The sequence below is a fragment of the Dromiciops gliroides genome, chromosome 4 (assembly GCF_019393635.1).
Source record: "Dromiciops gliroides isolate mDroGli1 chromosome 4, mDroGli1.pri, whole genome shotgun sequence".
Taxonomy (NCBI): Eukaryota; Metazoa; Chordata; class Mammalia; order Microbiotheria; family Microbiotheriidae; genus Dromiciops; species Dromiciops gliroides.
The window spans coordinates 416339154-416357913 of NC_057864.1; the positions used below are offsets into that span (position 1 = coordinate 416339154).

Consider the following 18760-nt stretch of genomic DNA (forward strand, 5'->3'; position numbering starts at 1 on the left):
CATTTGGAATGGAGTCCGGCCTCCTAGTTTGGGGGCTGGAGGGGGCGTTAGGCGTCTCGAGTAGTACAAGCTCCTGATTTGACAGGTGAGGGAACTTCAGGCGGGTGAGTTGCCGAGTGCCGAATAAAGTCCCACAGATACTCTTCTCTGCCAGGAAATGGGGGTCGGGGCGGTGTCCGGATCGGGAGTGGGGACCAAGTTGCGGAGTGGACCCCGTGGCGAGGGTGCAGCGTTGGGAGAGGGGAAGAGTTCTCTGAGGGGAGAGGTGAATCTTGGCAGAAGAGTGGAGGCCTGGTCCTGGGTGGGGACTGTGAGGGTAAAGCGTGAAGGAGGTGGTGGTGGAAGCGGGTCTGGTTGTGTTGGGGGTTTGCGTGGACTTGCGTTTGTGCGCCTGGATGCGTCAACAGAGAAGGGAGGAGGAGAGGAAGAAGGTCCAAAAGGACTGGGGCGGAGTCTGTACCCAGGTGTGTTCTGATTTCCCGGGGAGATCTCTGCCTGGGCGAGATGGCTCGCATTTTTGGTGTCCAGTGCTCAAGCGAGTTTTCTGTATCGGGTCCTCGTTAGTATAGTGGTGAGTATCTCCGCCTGTCACGCGGAAGACCGGGGTTCGATTCCCCGACGAGGAGTATATATGCCTTTTTCTCCCGGACTCTACTTTGCTGGCTATTTTTGTCCTGCACCTGGCCCCCCCGGACACGATTCCTTCATGTGGCTCCAGGGCTGGGGCGCCCCGGCACACCGGCCCTGAGCATGCTTGGCTCCTGCCCGCAGGCCCTTTAAGGGGCCACGGGTGGAGAAGCCGCCGCTCTGAGGCCACCCAACTGGCACCGCGGGAGCAGGAAGCTAAGGCAAACGACACGATGGCGTGCGGTGGTTGTGCGGGTCATTGCCCACCTCGGAGGCCGGCTCAGCATCCTTTCGTCCTCTGTCCTATGGCAGCCTGGGCAGCGATTGGATCCTCTTGGGCTTCCAGCCTCAGCTACTGCTGCCCAGAAGGCTTTGCTCCCTGAGACTACAAGCTTCCTCCGGAAAGGCCGACAGCGGCCGTGCCTCTTCCCCAGCCTGGGGGCGAGAGGATGGTTGCGGACTTCGTGTGCAAGTTAGGAATGGACTGCAGATAGTGGTGTCGGGGACTTGAGGGTCAGCAGAGAGGAGGCTGAGAGAGGGGAAATAGAGTATGTTGCATGGGCAGACGGAAGATGATTTATGTGGTGAGGCTAACTGAACAAGAAAAGGCGGCCGTGATTGCTGAGTCCCCAGAGTCTTGGTTGCTCCCTGGTGATCTACGAGTTAAACCCTGGAGTTTTTACAGCCAGGACCCAGGTTCGATTCTCCGCCAAAGAGTATCTATAGTTTGGTTGGCTTGGAGCACCGACTGCTGGTTTCCCTCCTGTAACAATTCTGCACTCCACCCGGCTTGGCAGTACTTAAGCCTCATTAAGCACTGCTAAGACTCCTACAAATCAGCCTTCACCTGGCCAAGTCACAGCCAAACAGTTCCTCAGAACTCGCACCAGCCTTCCTAAAAAGTGGTCAAGGTGGAAAGGTGTTCACCTTCGACGGGCTTTGCGACAAGACAGGTACAGTATGTATACATACACGATATGATATTATGTAGACATGTGTGATGCGTATATGCATATATGTTATGAATATGTGTGTATATATATGCACAGACGCACTGTGCCCTATGCCCAGTGTAAAGGGCTGGCATCTGGTCGAGAACCCGAGAAAACACCCAGTTTCTTCTCTTCAGGGAGCTTAGGTTCTCTCCCCCAGGAGAAAATGAGTCTAGCCACAGGCTAAGGAGGGGGACAAACTCATCGCAGCCTCCGTGGAAGACACGGGGGATGCCTTCGGGGCCATCAGTAGTGGGCAACGGGGTGAGTTTGAACAGTCTGGCCCGGAAAATTTTTGGCTCTGGGTGCTGCTGGTGTCAGTAAAGAAGGTATGGCCCGGGAGGATTTCCATGAGGAGCTTCTTTGTCTTTATTTAAAGACTGGACTTAGTGAGAGTGTGTCTAGCGTCACATCGGTCTTCCACTATAGACTCTCAGGGGATTGACTGCAGGGAGAAGGTGGGCTAAACAAAATAAAATCATGCTTTGCATGTCTTAGAACTCCTGGCTTTTGGATGAGTCGTATGTCTGGACAGACATGCCAGCACTGGGTAGATGTTCTAGTAATAAAAGCTGGCATTTAATTAGCTGCCTATTATATTCCAAGTATATATATATATATATACTTGGAATATAATATTATATATATATATGTATATATTTGCGGGGCAATGGGGGTTAAGTGACTTGCCCGGGTCACACAGCTAGTAAGTGTCAAGTGTCTGAGGCTGGATTTGAACTCAGGTCCTCCTGAATCCAGGGCAGGTGCTTTATCCACTGTGCCACCTAGCTGTCCCCACAAATATTATTTCATTTAATCCTCACAAGAACCGTGGAAGGTACAGTGCTATTATTATTCCTATTTTACAGTTAAGAAAACTGAGGAGGGGCAGCTAGATGGCACAGTGGATAAAGCACTGACCCTGGATTCAGGAGGACCTGAGTTCAAATTCAACCTCAGACTCTTGACACTTACTAGCTGTGTGACCCCCATTGCCCCACAAAAAACAAAAACAAAAACAAACAAACAAAAGAGAGAACTGAGGAAAACAAAGGATTAAATAACTTGCCCAAAGTCAACAAGACTAGTAAATGTCTGAGGTTGTATTTGAACTCAGATTTTTCTCACTCTAGGCCCAGTATTCTATCCTCTGGGCTACTGACCTGCCTGTTATGTATTGTTTTCTTATTATATAATTTTTATTTACTTAGTGAATCTATCCCACAAAGAATCAAAGCTCTGTGCCCAATTAAGTCTACTTGTCTTTTTCTGTGGGAACTCCCCTCAAGGATGGAAATAGGAGCTTGGGGAGTAATGGCAGATCAGATGGTTGGTCCCCTACCAAGAGTATAGTGAATTCAAGGATGGAAATAGAGTGGGGCTCTGGGATATCTCCAGCAGAGGTAGGCATCTGGGAGTCAGTGTCCTGCTGAGAATAAGCATCCTGCACCTGGTAGTAACTGGAAAATGGATAAATGAGGATTGGATAGGGGAAGGGATAAATCTATAAGCAGCAGTTGCCTTCCTCTTGCCCTTTAATGGATTGAAGAAGGAGAAAGGTTGGTCATGGGCTCCCTATCATGGCGCCAGTGTACCTGGCCAGTTCTTTAGGAGACTGGGTGTTTGGAGCAAGGAATGAAAAGTTCCCAGCCAGATAATCAAAGGCTCTCCCCTTTAGGGTGAGGGTCAATGGAGGAATTTTGCAGAGGCTTCTGATCACATATGCCTTCTGCTAAACAACTGGGATATAGCCATTACAGAAAAAGAAGAGGCTAAAGTAAGAGTATCATTGTTCATGTGTTCTGGAGGATATGATGTCATGTTGTGATGGTTGAGGGTCCATATGATTGCATTAAGAACAAAGCACCTATTTCTGCCAACTGGGTTCCCTCAGCAATATGAAGTACCTACCTAATAAACATTTCCCATCAATCTACCTTCAAATGGCAAATGAGTCCTCTCATCTCATTTCAGGGCAAGAAGTTTGCCTCCAACTTGTATGATGCTTTTAGGTCTCCTGTGCTGGATCTTCCTCCAGGTGTTGCTGACTAACTGTATGTATCCCCCAAGTTTATGTCTGGGGTCCTCTTCTCCTTGTATATTTTTTCACTTGGTCATCTAATCAGATTCTGTGGGTTCAAGTATCATCTCTTTTACATATGACTCTCAGATTTTGTAAGCCACACCTAACTTCTCTCCTGACTCTTAGTCTTGCATTACCAACTGCCCATTGGATATCTCAAACTGGATGTTCCCTAGACATGCAAACTCCAAAGCAGAGTACATTGCTTTTCTCTCCCAAACCATCCCTACTGTCAAATTCCCTATTACTATTGATGGTACCACCATCCTCCTCACAATTGTGGTGGCATTCTCAACTCCTCACCTTCATAATACAAACTATTCCAAACCTAATTATTTCACAATATCTCTTAGGTATGCCTCCTTCCCTCCTCTGACACTGCCACAAATGTGATAGAAGACCTTATCAGCTCATAACTGTATTAATCCAATAGCCTCTTGGTTGAAAACTCTTCCTGAATTCTCCACTTATTCTAGTTCATTCCCATTCTGCTATCAAAATGATGTTCCTAATTTGTAGATCTGACCATGTCACTCCTCTAATTGATAAACTCCATTGACTTCCTATTATTACCTCTAGATTAAAACATAAAATTTTTTAAAACCCATAAAATCCCCTGTTGGCCTTTAAAATTCTTCACACCTCATTCCTTTCTATCACCCCAATCTTATTATATCTCATTTCCCTCCATGTAGTCTATAGTAACTGGTCTTGTTGCTCTTCCTCAAACAGGACATTCCATCTCTTTACTCTGCCTTCCACTGGTGGTCCTCATGTCGAGAATTCTCTTTCTCTCTTTTTTTTCCTCTCTCTCCCTCCCTCCCTCCCTCCTCCTCCTTTTCTTCCTCCTCCCCTTCTCTCTTCTCTGATTTCCTTCAAGATTTGGCTCAAATGCTACCTTTTGCAAAACGTGCTTCCTGGTTAGCTCCATTGCTAGTGTCTTCCCTCTGAGATAATCTCCCAACTACACTGGATAAAACTTATATTTACATAGTTGCTTACATATTTTCTCCACCATTAGTCATTCAGTTAATGAATAAACATTATTAAACAACTACTATGTGCCAGGTATTGTACTGAGTGATGGAGATACAGGCAGAGACAAAAGACAGTTCACTGTTCTCAAGGAGCTCACAATCTAAGGGGAAGATAACAAATGTACAAATATGTACACACAAGCTATATACAGGATATATTAGAGATAATTAAAAGAGAGAAGGCACAAGAATTAAGAGGGGTTGTGAAAGGCTTCCTGTAGAAGATGGATTTTAATTAAAAGGAAGCCAGTAGGCAGAGATGAGGAAGGAAATCATTTCAAGTATGGGAGACAGCCAGGGAAAAGACCCAAGTTGAGAGATGGAGTGTCTTGACTTGTTTGTGGAACAACAAGGAGGACAGTGCTTCTAAATTGAAGAGTACCTGGCTGAGTGCAACTTGTAGGAGACTGGAAAGGTGAGAATGGCTAGGTTATGAAGGTCTTTGGATGTCTAACAGAGGATTTTGTATTTGATCTTGGAGGCAATAGGGAGCAGCTGGAGTTTGTTATAACACTGTTGATTTTTTTTTTCTAATTTGGTGAGGCAATTGGGGTTAAGTGACTTGCCCAGGGTCACACAGCTAGTAAGTGTTAAGTGTCTGAAGCTGGATTTGAACTCAGGTCCTCTTGACTACAGGGCCAGTGCTCTATCCACTGTGCCACCTAGCTGCCCCAGGAATGTGTTAAGTAGAAGGCTGATGGTCAGACCTTTAGACTGTGAGTTCTTTGAAGGCAAGGAATCTGCTTTTGCCTTTCTTTATATCCCCATCACTTAGCACAACACTTGGCATAGAGAGAAAGGGAACAATAAATGCTTGTTCAGATATTGACCCATTGCTGCTCAACAGTTTCATCATCATATCTCTGACTGCTGAGGAAGATTGAGGACTCTCCCATCCAGTGGTTTCTTGAATTTAGCTTCCAGGAAGACTAGCCAAATAAACTGGTATTTCTTTTTCGATCAAACATCTTCTCTTGATTTTCCTTAGTCTTTCCCTGGTCCAAAGTGACCAAGGCCTCAAGTTTCCTACCCCTTCAGAGGGTTCCATTTCTCCTGGGGAAAGACGGCTCAAGATCCTCTCCATTGGCAGGTCTGCATTCCTGTGGGTTGGTTGGGATTACTTCTTTCCAGAAATGGGTTGAGGAATATAAGGGTGGACCTGTTAGCATGGCCTTTGCTTTCTATTATCTCCAGGGACTTGAAACTGTCACTACACACCTATGCTGAATGTTTATTGACTTGTATGACAAGGGATCCTCTCAACGATTTGGTAACAATCAAGAATGCCCCATTGAAGGAGAGAGTGCTCATACAACTTGAGTGAAAGGAGAGGGTAGCATCTTAAAAGAAGCCTCTAATGGTATGAAATTTATAATTATTTTTCTAAATAGATGCCCAGGGAGGAGGATGGTCTGGTTGGTTGGGGAAACCTGAGGGAATCATTCTAGAGGATAACTCATGATTTTCACTGGTTGCTTACAGGTAAGAAGCTAATGATCACTTACATACCTTACTACAGATGTCCCTGACTTTGATTAAGAATCAGTAACTGGGGCAGCTAGGTGGCACAGCGGATAGAGCATGGGACCTGGAGTCAGGAGGACCTGAGTTCAAATCTGGCCTCAGACACTTGACACTTAACTAGCTGTGTGACCCTGGGCAAGTCACTTAACCCCCATTGCCCCTCGAAAAAACAAAAACAAACAAAAACAAAAAAACAAAGAATCAGTAACTGTGGGGCAGCTAGGTGGTGCAGTGGATAAAGCACCGGTTCTGGATTCAGGAGTACCTGAGTTCAAATCCGGCCTCAGAACTTACTAGCTGTGTGACCCTGGGCAAGTCACTTAACCCCAATTGCCTCACCAAAAAAAAAAAAAAGGAATCAGTAACTGTGACAGAGGCATCATCATATTTGCTGTAATCCTTGATATTCCTGGCACTTATAGTGATCAAGGTCAAATCACAAGAATGTGAACTGTAACCATTGGCCATCATCTACCCCACGGTCCAGATGGTTTGGATCTCATACTTAGTCCTTCTAAAGAGGTAAGGCAACCCTAAAACTTCTGCTCTTCACGTTTTGTCAAAAAGTTAGGAGGGGTCATTATTTTTTTTCTTTGCTTCCTTTATTTTTGCTATTTTGAAGTTTAGATGATTTCTTTATTTTTTTTTCTCAAGGGAGCAAAAGATCACAATTTAAAAATTAAATTACACCTTAAAATTCTGAATGTAAACAGTTAAAATGAACATTTTCTATACACAGCAGCACACAAAATAGGATTCTTTATGAAAGCATGAGTCTCCATTTCATACTGCCAGTTTTTTGAAACAGGATTTAAAATTCAATATTCACTTTATTAGTTTCCACTTATTCCTTCCTCCATATTAACCTCCTCATAATCACTCATTCTTCCTATTCCCTACTATTCCACTGATGTTGTTTTTTGTGAAGTTTGCGGTATTTCTTCTCCAAGGGTGTGTGTGTGTGTGTGTGTGTGTGTGTGTGTGTGTGTGTACACACTCCAGTGCTCCCTCTTTTCAAGACTCAATGAACCAGTACCTTACTGGACACAATATCTAGGACTTCAAGAATTAAATAACTTTTCTTCTTTTTCTTCTAGCTTCATGTTGCTTGCAAGAATTGCTACTCTCTGAGAAATGCTGGAGGGAAGGTGGAAAAATAGGAACACTAACGGACTGTTAGTGGAGTCCTGACCATTCTGGAGAACTATTTGGAACTATGCCCTAAAAACTGCACATAGCCTTTGACCCCTACTACATCTATAACACAAGGAGATCAACAGAAAAGGAAAAGGACCCATATGTACAAAAATATTTACAGCAACTCTCTTTGTGGTGGCACAGAATTGGAAACTGAGGGGATGCCCATTAACTGGAGAATGTCTGAAGAAGCTATATCATATAAATGTGATGGAATACTATTGTGCTATAAGAAATGATTATGGGAATTGTTTCATAAAAATCTGAGAAGAATTATATGAACTGATACAAAATGAAGTAAGAAAAACCAGGAGAACAATCTACACAGTAATAGCAATACTATCAATATAATCACTACGAAAGACTTAGTAACTGATCATTACAGTGATCTACCACAACTCCAAAGGATTCATGATGGAAAATGCTATTAACCTCCAGATAGAAAACTGATAGACACAGAATGCAAATGGAAGCAATTTTTTCCCTTTCATTTTCTTGCCTTTTTTCCCCTTCCAGAACATGAAATTAATGAGGAAATCTTTTGTATGACTTTATATGTAGAATGGGTATTCTATTTCTTGCCTTCTCAGTGGTTGGGGGAGGGGCTGGGAGGAGGAAGATTTGGAACTGAAAATAAAAAGGAACAAAAATATAACAAAAAACAAAAAAACAAAGAAAATGTTGTCACTTCCACACAAAAAATTGTCATCCTCTAGTATAGGAAGGGAATAATCCAGTACAGTGTCATAGTGCCCATAACTGAGCCAACTTAGCCAAATACTTTTCCTATGGGAGCCCTCTGGACCCAAAGAGTGAATGGTTGTGGATATCGTGGGATTCCCCAAACTGCCTCCTAGAGTTAAGTGAATATTGACATTGAGCATGTGCCCCAGGGCCAACATCTCTGGGTAGCCACCCCATGTGCTATCCTGTCCTGCTCTGAAGAGAAATTCCTTCACATCACCCTCAATGAGGAGTCTGAAGAGGTCAAGGTTCCTAGCCATGTACTTGACAGTCTTCTCCCGAAGCTCCTGGTACTGGTCCTGGTGCCCATAGACTGCCTTGCTGACAGCTCGGTAAAGACAGTTGCCATCAGGAATGATGTGGAAGCGGTACTTCATCCTCTCCCGAAGGTATACATCCTGTTTCTCTATTTCCTCCAGTCTCTGTTGCTTGCTCGAAATCATTGTATTGGTACTACTTCTGCTCAGGTGCCAACGACAGCTCCTTTTCAGGTTAAGTCTCCTTCACCACAAACTCTGAATAGTAGGTGGCTTTCCTTGGGGTGTTTTTTTCCCGTGGATGCCTGCTTTCTGATGTCTGCTGCTCACTCCAGGAGCTTCTTGGGAGTAGGCTCCAGGCCCCCAGACAGGCAACCAGGGCCTGAGTCCTTGAAAATAGGCACCAGGGCTGTCTGGGCTTGCTGTGATGGATGTTTCTCTTGGTCAGCTTCCCCTGGAGACGCTGCTGTTGTTACTCAGGCTCTGACTCCAATTCTGCTGTATGCTCTTGCTTTTGTTTCCTGCAAAGACAAAACAAAACAGATTTTTAAATACAGTACAATATTTAAATTCTCAGAAAGAAGAAAAAATTTACCCCATAGAAGATTCCCAAATTGTAACCTGTGATGATACTAGCTGGTTTTGAACTAGTGGTTGTTGAGTGGAGAATATAGTAGCCCCAAAGTGCACTTGGCTCCCCGCTCTTCAGCTCCAGGAAGTTTTTTGGTTTTGGTTGGGGTTTTTTTGCGGGGCAATGAGGGTTAAGTGACTTGCCCAGGGTCACATAGCTAGTAAATGACAAGTGTCTGAGGTCATATTTGAATTCAGGTCCTCCTGAATCCAGGGCCGGTGCTTTATCCACTGCGCCACCTAGCTGCCCCAGGAAGTTTATTTTTGAAGGAAAGTTCTGAGTTTAATCATTAGTGCTCTGAGTCTCTAGTTTAAAAAACTCCTAACACTTTAGGCAGAGGTTGGGCTTTCTGCCTAACAATATCTTTATATCAATGCCTAATTAACCTGTGGGCTCCTTGTGGTTGAGGCAAAATTCCGTTGATTGGAAACATTTGAATAGCAAAATGGTAGATTCCATCCTAGTGCCTGTGAATAGATAGACAATGGGAGAGAAATTGGAGAAAGAGCTGACCTTTTCCTGGGAGGTAGCTCAGTCTGAGACCTATCCTTTGAGATGCCCTGAGAGCCAACTGCTCTTCCAGACCTCCTTTTACTGCCATAGGTCATGATTCTCCTTATACCTTAGAGGTGTGCTGCAGTTGTCTTCCTTGTTCCAGCCTCTGGTCTTCTCTTTGACTGTTTTCCTTTCCTTAAAGGTGTATACCAACTCCCACAATTGACTTTGATTTAAATGAGGTACTCAAAGCTTCACACCCTTTAAAAGGTGGGAAATTTGTTAATGGAATCAGAACGGTGATAAACTCAGTTACATGGAGATTCACTCTGAAATCTCATTTGCTGTGCTTCTCACAACTTACAAATTTTCCAGTTTGAAAGGGTCGTACATTTTCTATACTTCCAAGGGCCTTTCTTGAATGTAATTTTTATTGAATTAAGATCCAAAAAAGGGTGCATTTAAGTTTTTGAATTTGTTTTTGAGGTTTGAGTGCCCTAATGCATGGTCAGTTTTTGTGAAGGTGTTATATACTACTTTCTATTCTCATTCAATGGTCTGCTGTTTAGCTTTTTGTAATTGCCAGTGCCAGGTGCCCTCCATGAATGTAAAAATATTGACATTGCTTGCTAGAGATTGTATATGTGCATACCTAACCATATTGGTAAATTAAGGCTCCCCCCTTAACATTAGAATCCTTTCAAAAACTCCTCCTTCCTTCTCTTACCTAGGTCCACATTCATATGTAGAACCCAAAGGGAAAGCTATGACTTTCTTTTTAGGCAATTGGGGTTGAGTGACTTGCCTAGGGTCACACAGCTAGTAAGTGTTAAGTGTCTGAGGCTGGATTTGAACTCAGGTCTTCCTGACTCCAGGGCTGGTGCTCTATCCACTGTGCCACCTAGCTGCCCCAAGCTATGGTTTCTTAAAGCAAATGTAATATGGTTCTTCCCAAGGAGCTAGTCTCAAAGTCCTTGGCATGGATCAAATTAGAGACCAAAAGAACAACAATAACAACAACTACAAAACATCTCTTTAGATTTGGACATTAAGGGGATGTCCTTCAATTGGGGAATAGCTGAACAAGTTCTTACATATGCCTCTGATGGAATACTATTGTACTATAAGAAATGATGAGCAGGATGCTCTCAGAAAAACCTGGAAAGTCTTATATAAACTGATGCAAAGTGAACATTGTACACAGCAACAGCAATCTTGTATGATGATCTACTGTGAATAACCTAGCTATTCTCATCAATACAATGATTTAATACAATTCTTTCCCCCCAGACCTTTATCTTTTCCAATTACATGTAAAGATAGTTTTCAAAATTCACTTTTGTAAGATTTTGAATTCCAAATTTTTCTCCCACCCTCCTTCCTGAAGCCAGCAAGCAATCTGATATGGGTGTTATACGTTACAATCATCTAAAACATATTTCTACATTAGTCATGTAGAGAAGAATCAGAACAAAAGAGGGAAAAACACAAAAAAGAAGAAACAACAACAAAAAAGCAACAACAAAAGTGAAAATAGTATGCTTCAATCTGCATTCCGACTCCATAGTTATTTTTCTGTATGTGGAGATCATTTTCCATCAAGTCTTTTGGCATTGTCTTAATCCAAGACAATTCTGAAGAACTTATGATGAAAAGTGCTGTCCATCTCCAGAGAAAGAACTGGCAGAGCCTGAATGAAGATTGAAGATACTTTTGCTTTAGTTTCTTTATTTTTCTTGGGGTTTTTTAAAATCTGTGTTTTCTTTCACAGCATGACTTACATGGAAATGTGTTTTGCCTGACTACACATGTATAACTTATGTCAAATTGCTTGCCTTCTCAATGGTTGGGGGGAGAAGAGGAAGGGAGAGAATTTGGAACTCATAATTTGAAAAAAGAGTCTTCAAATTGTCTTTACATGTAATTGGGAAAAAATAAAATTTAAAAAAATTTTAAAACATAGGTGGCACAGTGGATAGAGCACCCACCCTGGAGTCAGGAGTACCTGAGTTCAAATCTGGCCTCAGATACTTAACACTTAACTAGCTGTGTGACCCTGGGCAAGTCACTTAACCCCAATTGCCTCTCTAAAAAAATTTTTTTTAAGCCTTCTTAGTATACTTAGAACTGTTTTCTGCTTACCTATGTAATTATTCTGATTTCATTATATTACTTTAAATCCCTAAACCTTTGGGAAGACCTCTCTCTCTTTCCAAAATTGTGATAATGCTCAGCTCAACCCCAGTGAAATAGTTTTTGGTAGCAACCTAGAGGTAGTTCCTATAATTTCTACATTCTAAATAAAGATTAGAAAGATGAGCTCTCTAGTCTCCCTTTCTGGGAACAAAAAAACCCAAAAGTTCTTTTATATTTAAAGGAAAAGTTTGTGAGCTATATTGGAGGGTGAGTTGCTACCTTTGGTATTGGTACTTCCTATGGTATTCACACATGGGGGTTTTAGCTGTTACCTTCCCCACAACTCACTCCTTTGGTGCCAACACCTGGTGGCTAACATGACTACTAGGACTATTTTTACCCACCCCAATAGCTATCTGAGATAGCCAATCTCTGGGATGCCAACATAGCTGGTGGAAAGATATCTCTGGTGCCACTATCCTCCACAAGAACCCTAGGGGTAATCATTTCCCCCCATTGACTAACCTGACATTTCTGACCTCAGAGAGCTTGTGGAAAATTAATTCAAGACACCAACCTAATGAGGATTTCAGTTCATCTCCTCCTATCTGGAGAATTCTATTGTCTATAGTTAATATACTCCAGCAAATCTCATTATAGAAGTCATAAATTTAAATTTCTGAGTTTACATGTTTACATATTTCTTTTTTGCACCCTGTATGTAGCAATATGCACAAAATTGCTCACTCAGAGGACACTTGCCAATAAATGTAAGAAGTCAATCAATAAATATTTATTCTTTCAATTTCTATTTTACCTTCTGCTTCTAGAATATCAGGGCAATTTTCCCAAACAATTTCTTGGAAGATGATGTCTAAGGTCTTTCCTTGATCATGGTTTTCAGGTAGACCAATAATTTTCAAATTATCTTTCCTGGATTTATTTTCCAGATCAGCAGTTTTTCCAAGAAGATATTTCACATTGCCCTCTATTTTTTATTCATTTGGATTTGCTTTATTGTGTCTTGGTTTCTCACGAAGTCACTAGCTCCTATTTGTTCAATCCTAATTCTTAGGCAATTATTTTTGTCAGAGAGCTTTTCTATCTCCTTTTCCATTTGGCTTTTCAAGCTGTTGACTTTTTCTCACGTCTTTCCTGTATCACCTTTATTTCTCTTTAAATTTTTTCCTCTACCTCTCTAACTTTATCTTTAAAGTCCTTTTTGAGCATCTCTATGGCCTGAGACCAATCCATATTTTTCTTGGAAGCCTTAGATATAGGGGCCTTGACATTGCCATCCTCCTCTGAGGGTGCACCTCGATCTTCCTTGTCACTAAGGAAACTTTCTATGGTCCTCACCTTTCTCTGTCTGCTCATCCTGCCTTTCTTTTACTTGACTTTCAGCTCCTTAAAGTAGGTCACTGTTTCCAGGATGCACTGTCCCAAACTTCAGGGGGTCCCAGGTGGTATGATTTAAGTAGGGACAGGTTCTTCACTCACCTGGCCTGTTCCCTGGTCCATAGATGACTCCAGGCCAACTTGCTAATCAACCTTTGTGTGCTGTGGTTATCAGCTCCAACAAGCCTGTGCCCTTCCCCACCCTGGGCCACTGCTACCCAGGCCTACCTAAGTTTTGCCTCAGCACCAGCAAAGACCCCTGTAATCTCCCCCCTGCCAAGGGCTCAGCCCTCTCACCAGACTGTGAGCTTAGTTCCAAATAGCTAATTCAGAGGTTGGGGGTGGGGCTCTTTCTCTGGCAAGGCCTTCCTGGGACTGGATCTGTGTCAGCACGACTGTGGGGGGTTGGGCTCTACTCCCGTCTCATCACAGCAGCTCCCTCCTTCAGATCTTCCAAGCCATCTTTCAATAAGTATTTATTAAGCACACACAATGTGCCAAGCACTGTGCTAAGTAGTGGGGATACAAAGAAAGGCAAAATTCTGCCCTTGCAGAGTCAACAATTTAATGGGGGAGACAACATGCAAACAAATATGTATGAACAAGCTATACATAGGATAAGTGGGAAAAACATCAACAGATAAAAGGCTCTATAATTAAGAGATATTGAGAAAGGCTTAAAGATGTAATTTTAGCTGGAATTTGAAGGAAGCCAGGAGGCAGAAATGAGGAGGAAAAACATTCCAGGTATACAGAACAGTTTTTTTGTAGTAAAATATGAGGCAAGGTTCTCAGGCAAGAGTCTGGGGGGTGGAGGGGAGGGAGGCAGAGTCATGGAAGGTTTGAGAAAAGATGAAAAGGTTTGGAAGAGCCGCTGTGGAGAATGTCAGAGTGAGTGGATGAGGGACATACATAAGGATTGCCTGGCAGCCAGGAGAGTCCCATTAGGGTTATATACATAAATTTGTAGTGAACCCATTCAGGAGCATTGTGTAACTTTCTCCACCTTCTCCAAATGTTTGGAATGAAGGCGGCAGATCCTGGGAGCCATTCAAAGCTGAGATTTGGCAGGGCACAATCCTCAATATGATAAGAGGCCCAGGGGCCTCAAGAGAAAAGGACAGTGTAGACAGAGTTGATTCGCTAAGGGGTCAAGATGGGGAAAAGAAGAGAATTATTTGTGCAAGGGGAATAGACTGGAAAAGAACTGAGGAGTCAAGGGGTTGGAGATGATGGTTTGGACAAAGAGTAGAGCTTGACATCGGAAGACGGAGGGAGAAATGGAAAGACTGATAATATAAGGAAATTTCAGAGTTCTTGAACATGGTCTGGCATTGGTGAGGGATATCAAAATAAAAAATAAGATCACTTTTCTGTGTGGCTGAAGTGGGGTAGTGGGAAGTGAGTAGGTTGAGGAACTGGGAGAGTCAAGTTTCTGAGGGAGTGGCAATATGTATGCTGCAGTCCTCTAGTATGACAGGAGTTGGGAAGGACAGAAAGATTATAAGCCAGGTACTAAACTTATTGAGGAAGGAAGGTGAGTGACCTGGAGGGGGCGGTGGTCTATAGACATAGCCATGACTTTGATTGGATGGAAGATGTGGATTATATGGATCTCAAAGGAAGTGAAGTTTCTGAGTGATGATGATAAGGGGTGAACCTGGCAATGGGGAGCAAAGAGTATTCCAACTTCTTCACCTCAACCAGTGAACTGAGGTAAATAAGTAAATGTGAAGCCAGTACTAGAAAGGGCAGTGAGGGAGGCTGTGGCATCAGCAGGGAAATGGAAGGAGTGGGAGAGAAAAAGATTGAAGATAAAAACAAGTTTCTTGACTATGAATCAGGCATTCTAGAGGGCACAGAGCAAGTGCTTAGTAACATTTTGGTTGGGATTTTGGAGTGGCTGGGTTGAGGTAACAAGATCAAAGAATCAGGTAGGGGTTGGGAATGGGTTTTGGATGATGTACTACAGGGATTCAGAATCACTGGGATGTGTAGGGAAGGACCAAATGAAAGCATGTTAATCATTAGGTGAAAGGTATCTCTCCTCTTCCCAGAGATGAGGGAGGAGATACAAATATTGCAAGATGAAAGGTGCTACTGGAAAGCATGTAGTCAATAGAAAGCACCCCCTTTTGTCCTCTCCTCTTCCCTCTGGAGCCTGGAGATCAGGCAGACAGCTCAGCAAGAGATGGAAATGGCACCTGTGTTTCCTTTCTTCTGCATTATTCTCATGAATGTGGTGATCTGATTAATCCTCCTTTCCAATTATTTTTTGCAAACATCAAGAATAATTCTGACTCATTTGGACACTAAAATACCCTTGGCTGCTGTATCTCTCCAATTGTGAAGGACATTGTGTTTACTTTCTGAGATGGATTCTGGAGTCTCTTGACTTTTTCATTGTGGTAGCTCTATTATATCAGTTAAAATTCTCTAAGAAATCTTGATGGGCACCTAGGTTGTGCAATGGATAGTGCACTTGTCTGGGAATCAGGAAGACTCATCTTCCTGAGTTCAGATCTGGCCTTAGACACTACTGGCTCTGTGTCCCTGGGCAAGTCATTTGACCCTCTTTGCCTCAGTTTCCTCCTCTGTGAAAAGAGTTGGAAAAGGAGATGGCAAACCACTCCAGTATCTTTGCCAAGAAAACCCAAGTAGGGTCACAAATCATATGACACAACTGAAACAAATAAACAACAACACTCAAGCTAAGCTTTATATCCATAGATGGCTTTGCAATATTTCTGCATTATTATTAATAAAAATAAATTTCGATAATCAGAATCAATGTCTTTACTTTTATGTATGTCCTATTTTTCTAAGTTAGGGGTTTATATAAAATTGGTGTTATTATACATGACATGTATTTTTTTTATTTCTTCAAAGATGATGTTAATTTTGATTTTTTTCAACAATGCTTGGGCCTCATCGCCAAACTAGATGATAAAATGGATTTTGGAGTCAGGTGAGCCTGAGTTCAAATCTAGTCTCAGATATCTGCTGGCTATGTGTGACTCTGGATAAGTCACTTCACCTCTTTTTGCCTCCATTTACTCAGCTGTAAAATGGGGATAAAAATAGAACCTACCTTCCAAGGGTTGTTGTGAGCATCAAATGAGATCCTATTCATAAAGCTCCTAGCAGAGCTCCCAGCACATGGTAGGCACTTCAAAAATGCTTATTTCCTTCCTTCATTATGTCTGGTATCTTCTAAATCTCTTATAAAACTCTATGTTCATGATTATGGTTATGAGAATTCTGAGCAATCTATAAACCTTAGGCTTTCATTTTTACCTAAACCATTTTCCCCCAACACTTTTTTCCCATGATTCTTTCTTGTACCCACCTTCACCATGAAGTCACCAAGTATCAAGGTATGTATCAACATGATTTGGAGGTTCTTTTCAAGTTTTTTTGTGTGTATTTCTCTATTTCATTCCCTACAACAATAAATATACAACTAATGAACATAATATATTCATTTCCTTAATCTATTTGCTAATCTGATGGGATTTAATAATTCTATCCACATCTACACAGTCAGAATTATTCTAGAATTAATCCCTAGCTGAATATTCTAATAACATTCCTCTGCTGTTTACACTAACCTAATTGATCTATTTTTCACTTAAACTTGTGATTTCACTGGCACGGGAGAGTAGTTCTAAAACTTTTTGTATCAGGGTTCCATTACATGCTTAAAAGTTATTAAGGATTTCCTAAAGAGCTCTTATAGGACTCGTATTATATGTTATATGCATGTATGTATATTTTTGCTGTATTTGAAATTAAAATATCTTACAGTCATTATGATCATAGTTTTGATCTCAAAGTCAAAAAAGGTCTCAGAGACCCCAAGGGGTCCCCAGATTCCTCTTTGAGAACCACTATTGTTTGAAAGTCCCAGTGAAGAAACTCCCTGAACTAATGAAATTAGCAGTTGGTTGTTTAGAAAGTTTACTGAAGCATTGAAAGATCAAGTGATTTACCCAGAGTCATGGAGCCAGTAATCCAGAGTCAGGACTTGAACCCCGGTCTTTCTGACTCCTAGACTAATCCTCTATCTATGCAATACTGCCTCTTCAAATAGTCCTGATATTTCCATGAAAGGCCTCCTTCCAATAATTAATCAGAGTTCGTCCTGTGCTGCTTTGTCCATTGCAGAGTGGGCTCTATGGAGCAGTTCTCCTCTAAGATGGCTAAGCATTTGGCGAGATGCTGAGAGAGGGCTTTTCAGTACATCACACTCCAGGCCAGGGACCAGGTGATTAACAAAAATTCAGGGTCAAAAGCAAGGGGCTTGGATGAGGCCTAATGAAGAGGCCCCCTCCAAGGTGAGCAGACCAGAGTACTAAAGAGCTAGAGGCAACGATTTTTGTCCATATGACATGAGCAACAAGCCCAAGGGCCAGTATAGCCATAGGATTCAAAAGGCAAAGATCAAATTAGGGGTAAAGGTCAATGGCCAAACTCTTGCAAAATGGAAGATAAAGAGAATAAAAAGCTCTCGCATCAGGGAACCTGGAGACAATTTGGTTTCTGAAAATGGTTGAAGCATTTACTGATGGTGGTGGTGGAGGTTGTCATTGGGGAGTTTATGGATTTTACGTTATTGATGGCTCGGCTGCTACAAGAACCTTCCTCATGCATTGATTTGAACACATTGTCCCCTTGATCAAAAACCTTCAGTAGCTCCCACTTGCTTAATGAATAAAAACCAAAGTGTTTAGTTTAACATTTAAGACTCTTGAAAATCTGGCTCTAACTTGCCTTTTCAGCATAATTTCATGCTGATTCCCTTCCCACACTGTACATTCCAGCAGAACTGTGGGATTCACTACTCTTTTCCTGTCATTGTACATTATTAGCACAGGCTGTTCTGAATGCTAGGAATGCAATTATTCAATCTCTGCCTGTTGAAATCCTTTTCTTCCTTCAAGACCCTGGGATCAAATGAGATCATATGTGTAAAGTGCTTAGCACAGTGCCTGGCACATAGTAAAAGTCTAACAAATGCTATTCTCTGATAAATGTTGGAGGGGATTTGGGAAAACTGGGGCACCAATGCACTAGTGGAGTTGTGAACTGATCCAACCATTCTGGAGAGCAATTTGGAACTATGCTGAAAGGACTTTAAAACTGTGTATATTCTTTGATCCAGCAATACCACTATCAGGTCTATATCCCAAAGACATAAAAAAGGGAAAAGGACCTATTTGAACAAAATATTAATAGCAGCTCTTTTTGTGGTGGCTAAGAATTGGAAATCAAGGGGATACCCATCAACTGGGGAATGGCTGAAGAAGCTGTGATATATGATTTTGATGGAATATTATTGTGCTATAAGAAATGACAAGCAGGATGATTACAGAAAAACTTGAAAATACTTACATGAACTGATATAAAGTGAATTGAGCAGAACCAGAACAATGTTGTACAGAGTAACAACAATATTGTATGAAGATCAACTGTGAATTATTTACCTATTCTCAGCAATACAATGATCCAAGATAATCCCAAAGGACTCATGATGAAACATCCAAAGAAAAGAACCGATATTGTCTGAGTACAGACTGAATTATGCTATTTTCCTTCCTTCCTTCCTTGAGTCTTCTTATACAAAATAACTACTATAG

At 42.0% G+C, this 18760-nt stretch overlaps 1 long non-coding RNA gene and 1 other non-coding gene across 2 annotated transcripts; both read left to right on the forward strand.

The window, feature by feature from the left end:
- The first annotated feature begins 343 nt into the window (after positions 1-343).
- On the forward strand, positions 344-7495 carry LOC122756137. The gene is made up of 4 exons (XR_006356438.1): positions 344-1580; positions 3594-3673; positions 5934-6099; positions 7361-7495. It is a non-coding gene; the product is annotated as an uncharacterized LOC122756137 (long non-coding RNA).
- On the forward strand, positions 555-626 carry TRNAD-GUC. Its single transcript has one exon. It is a non-coding gene; the product is annotated as a tRNA-Asp (tRNA).
- Positions 7496-18760: the final 11265 nt, after the last annotated feature.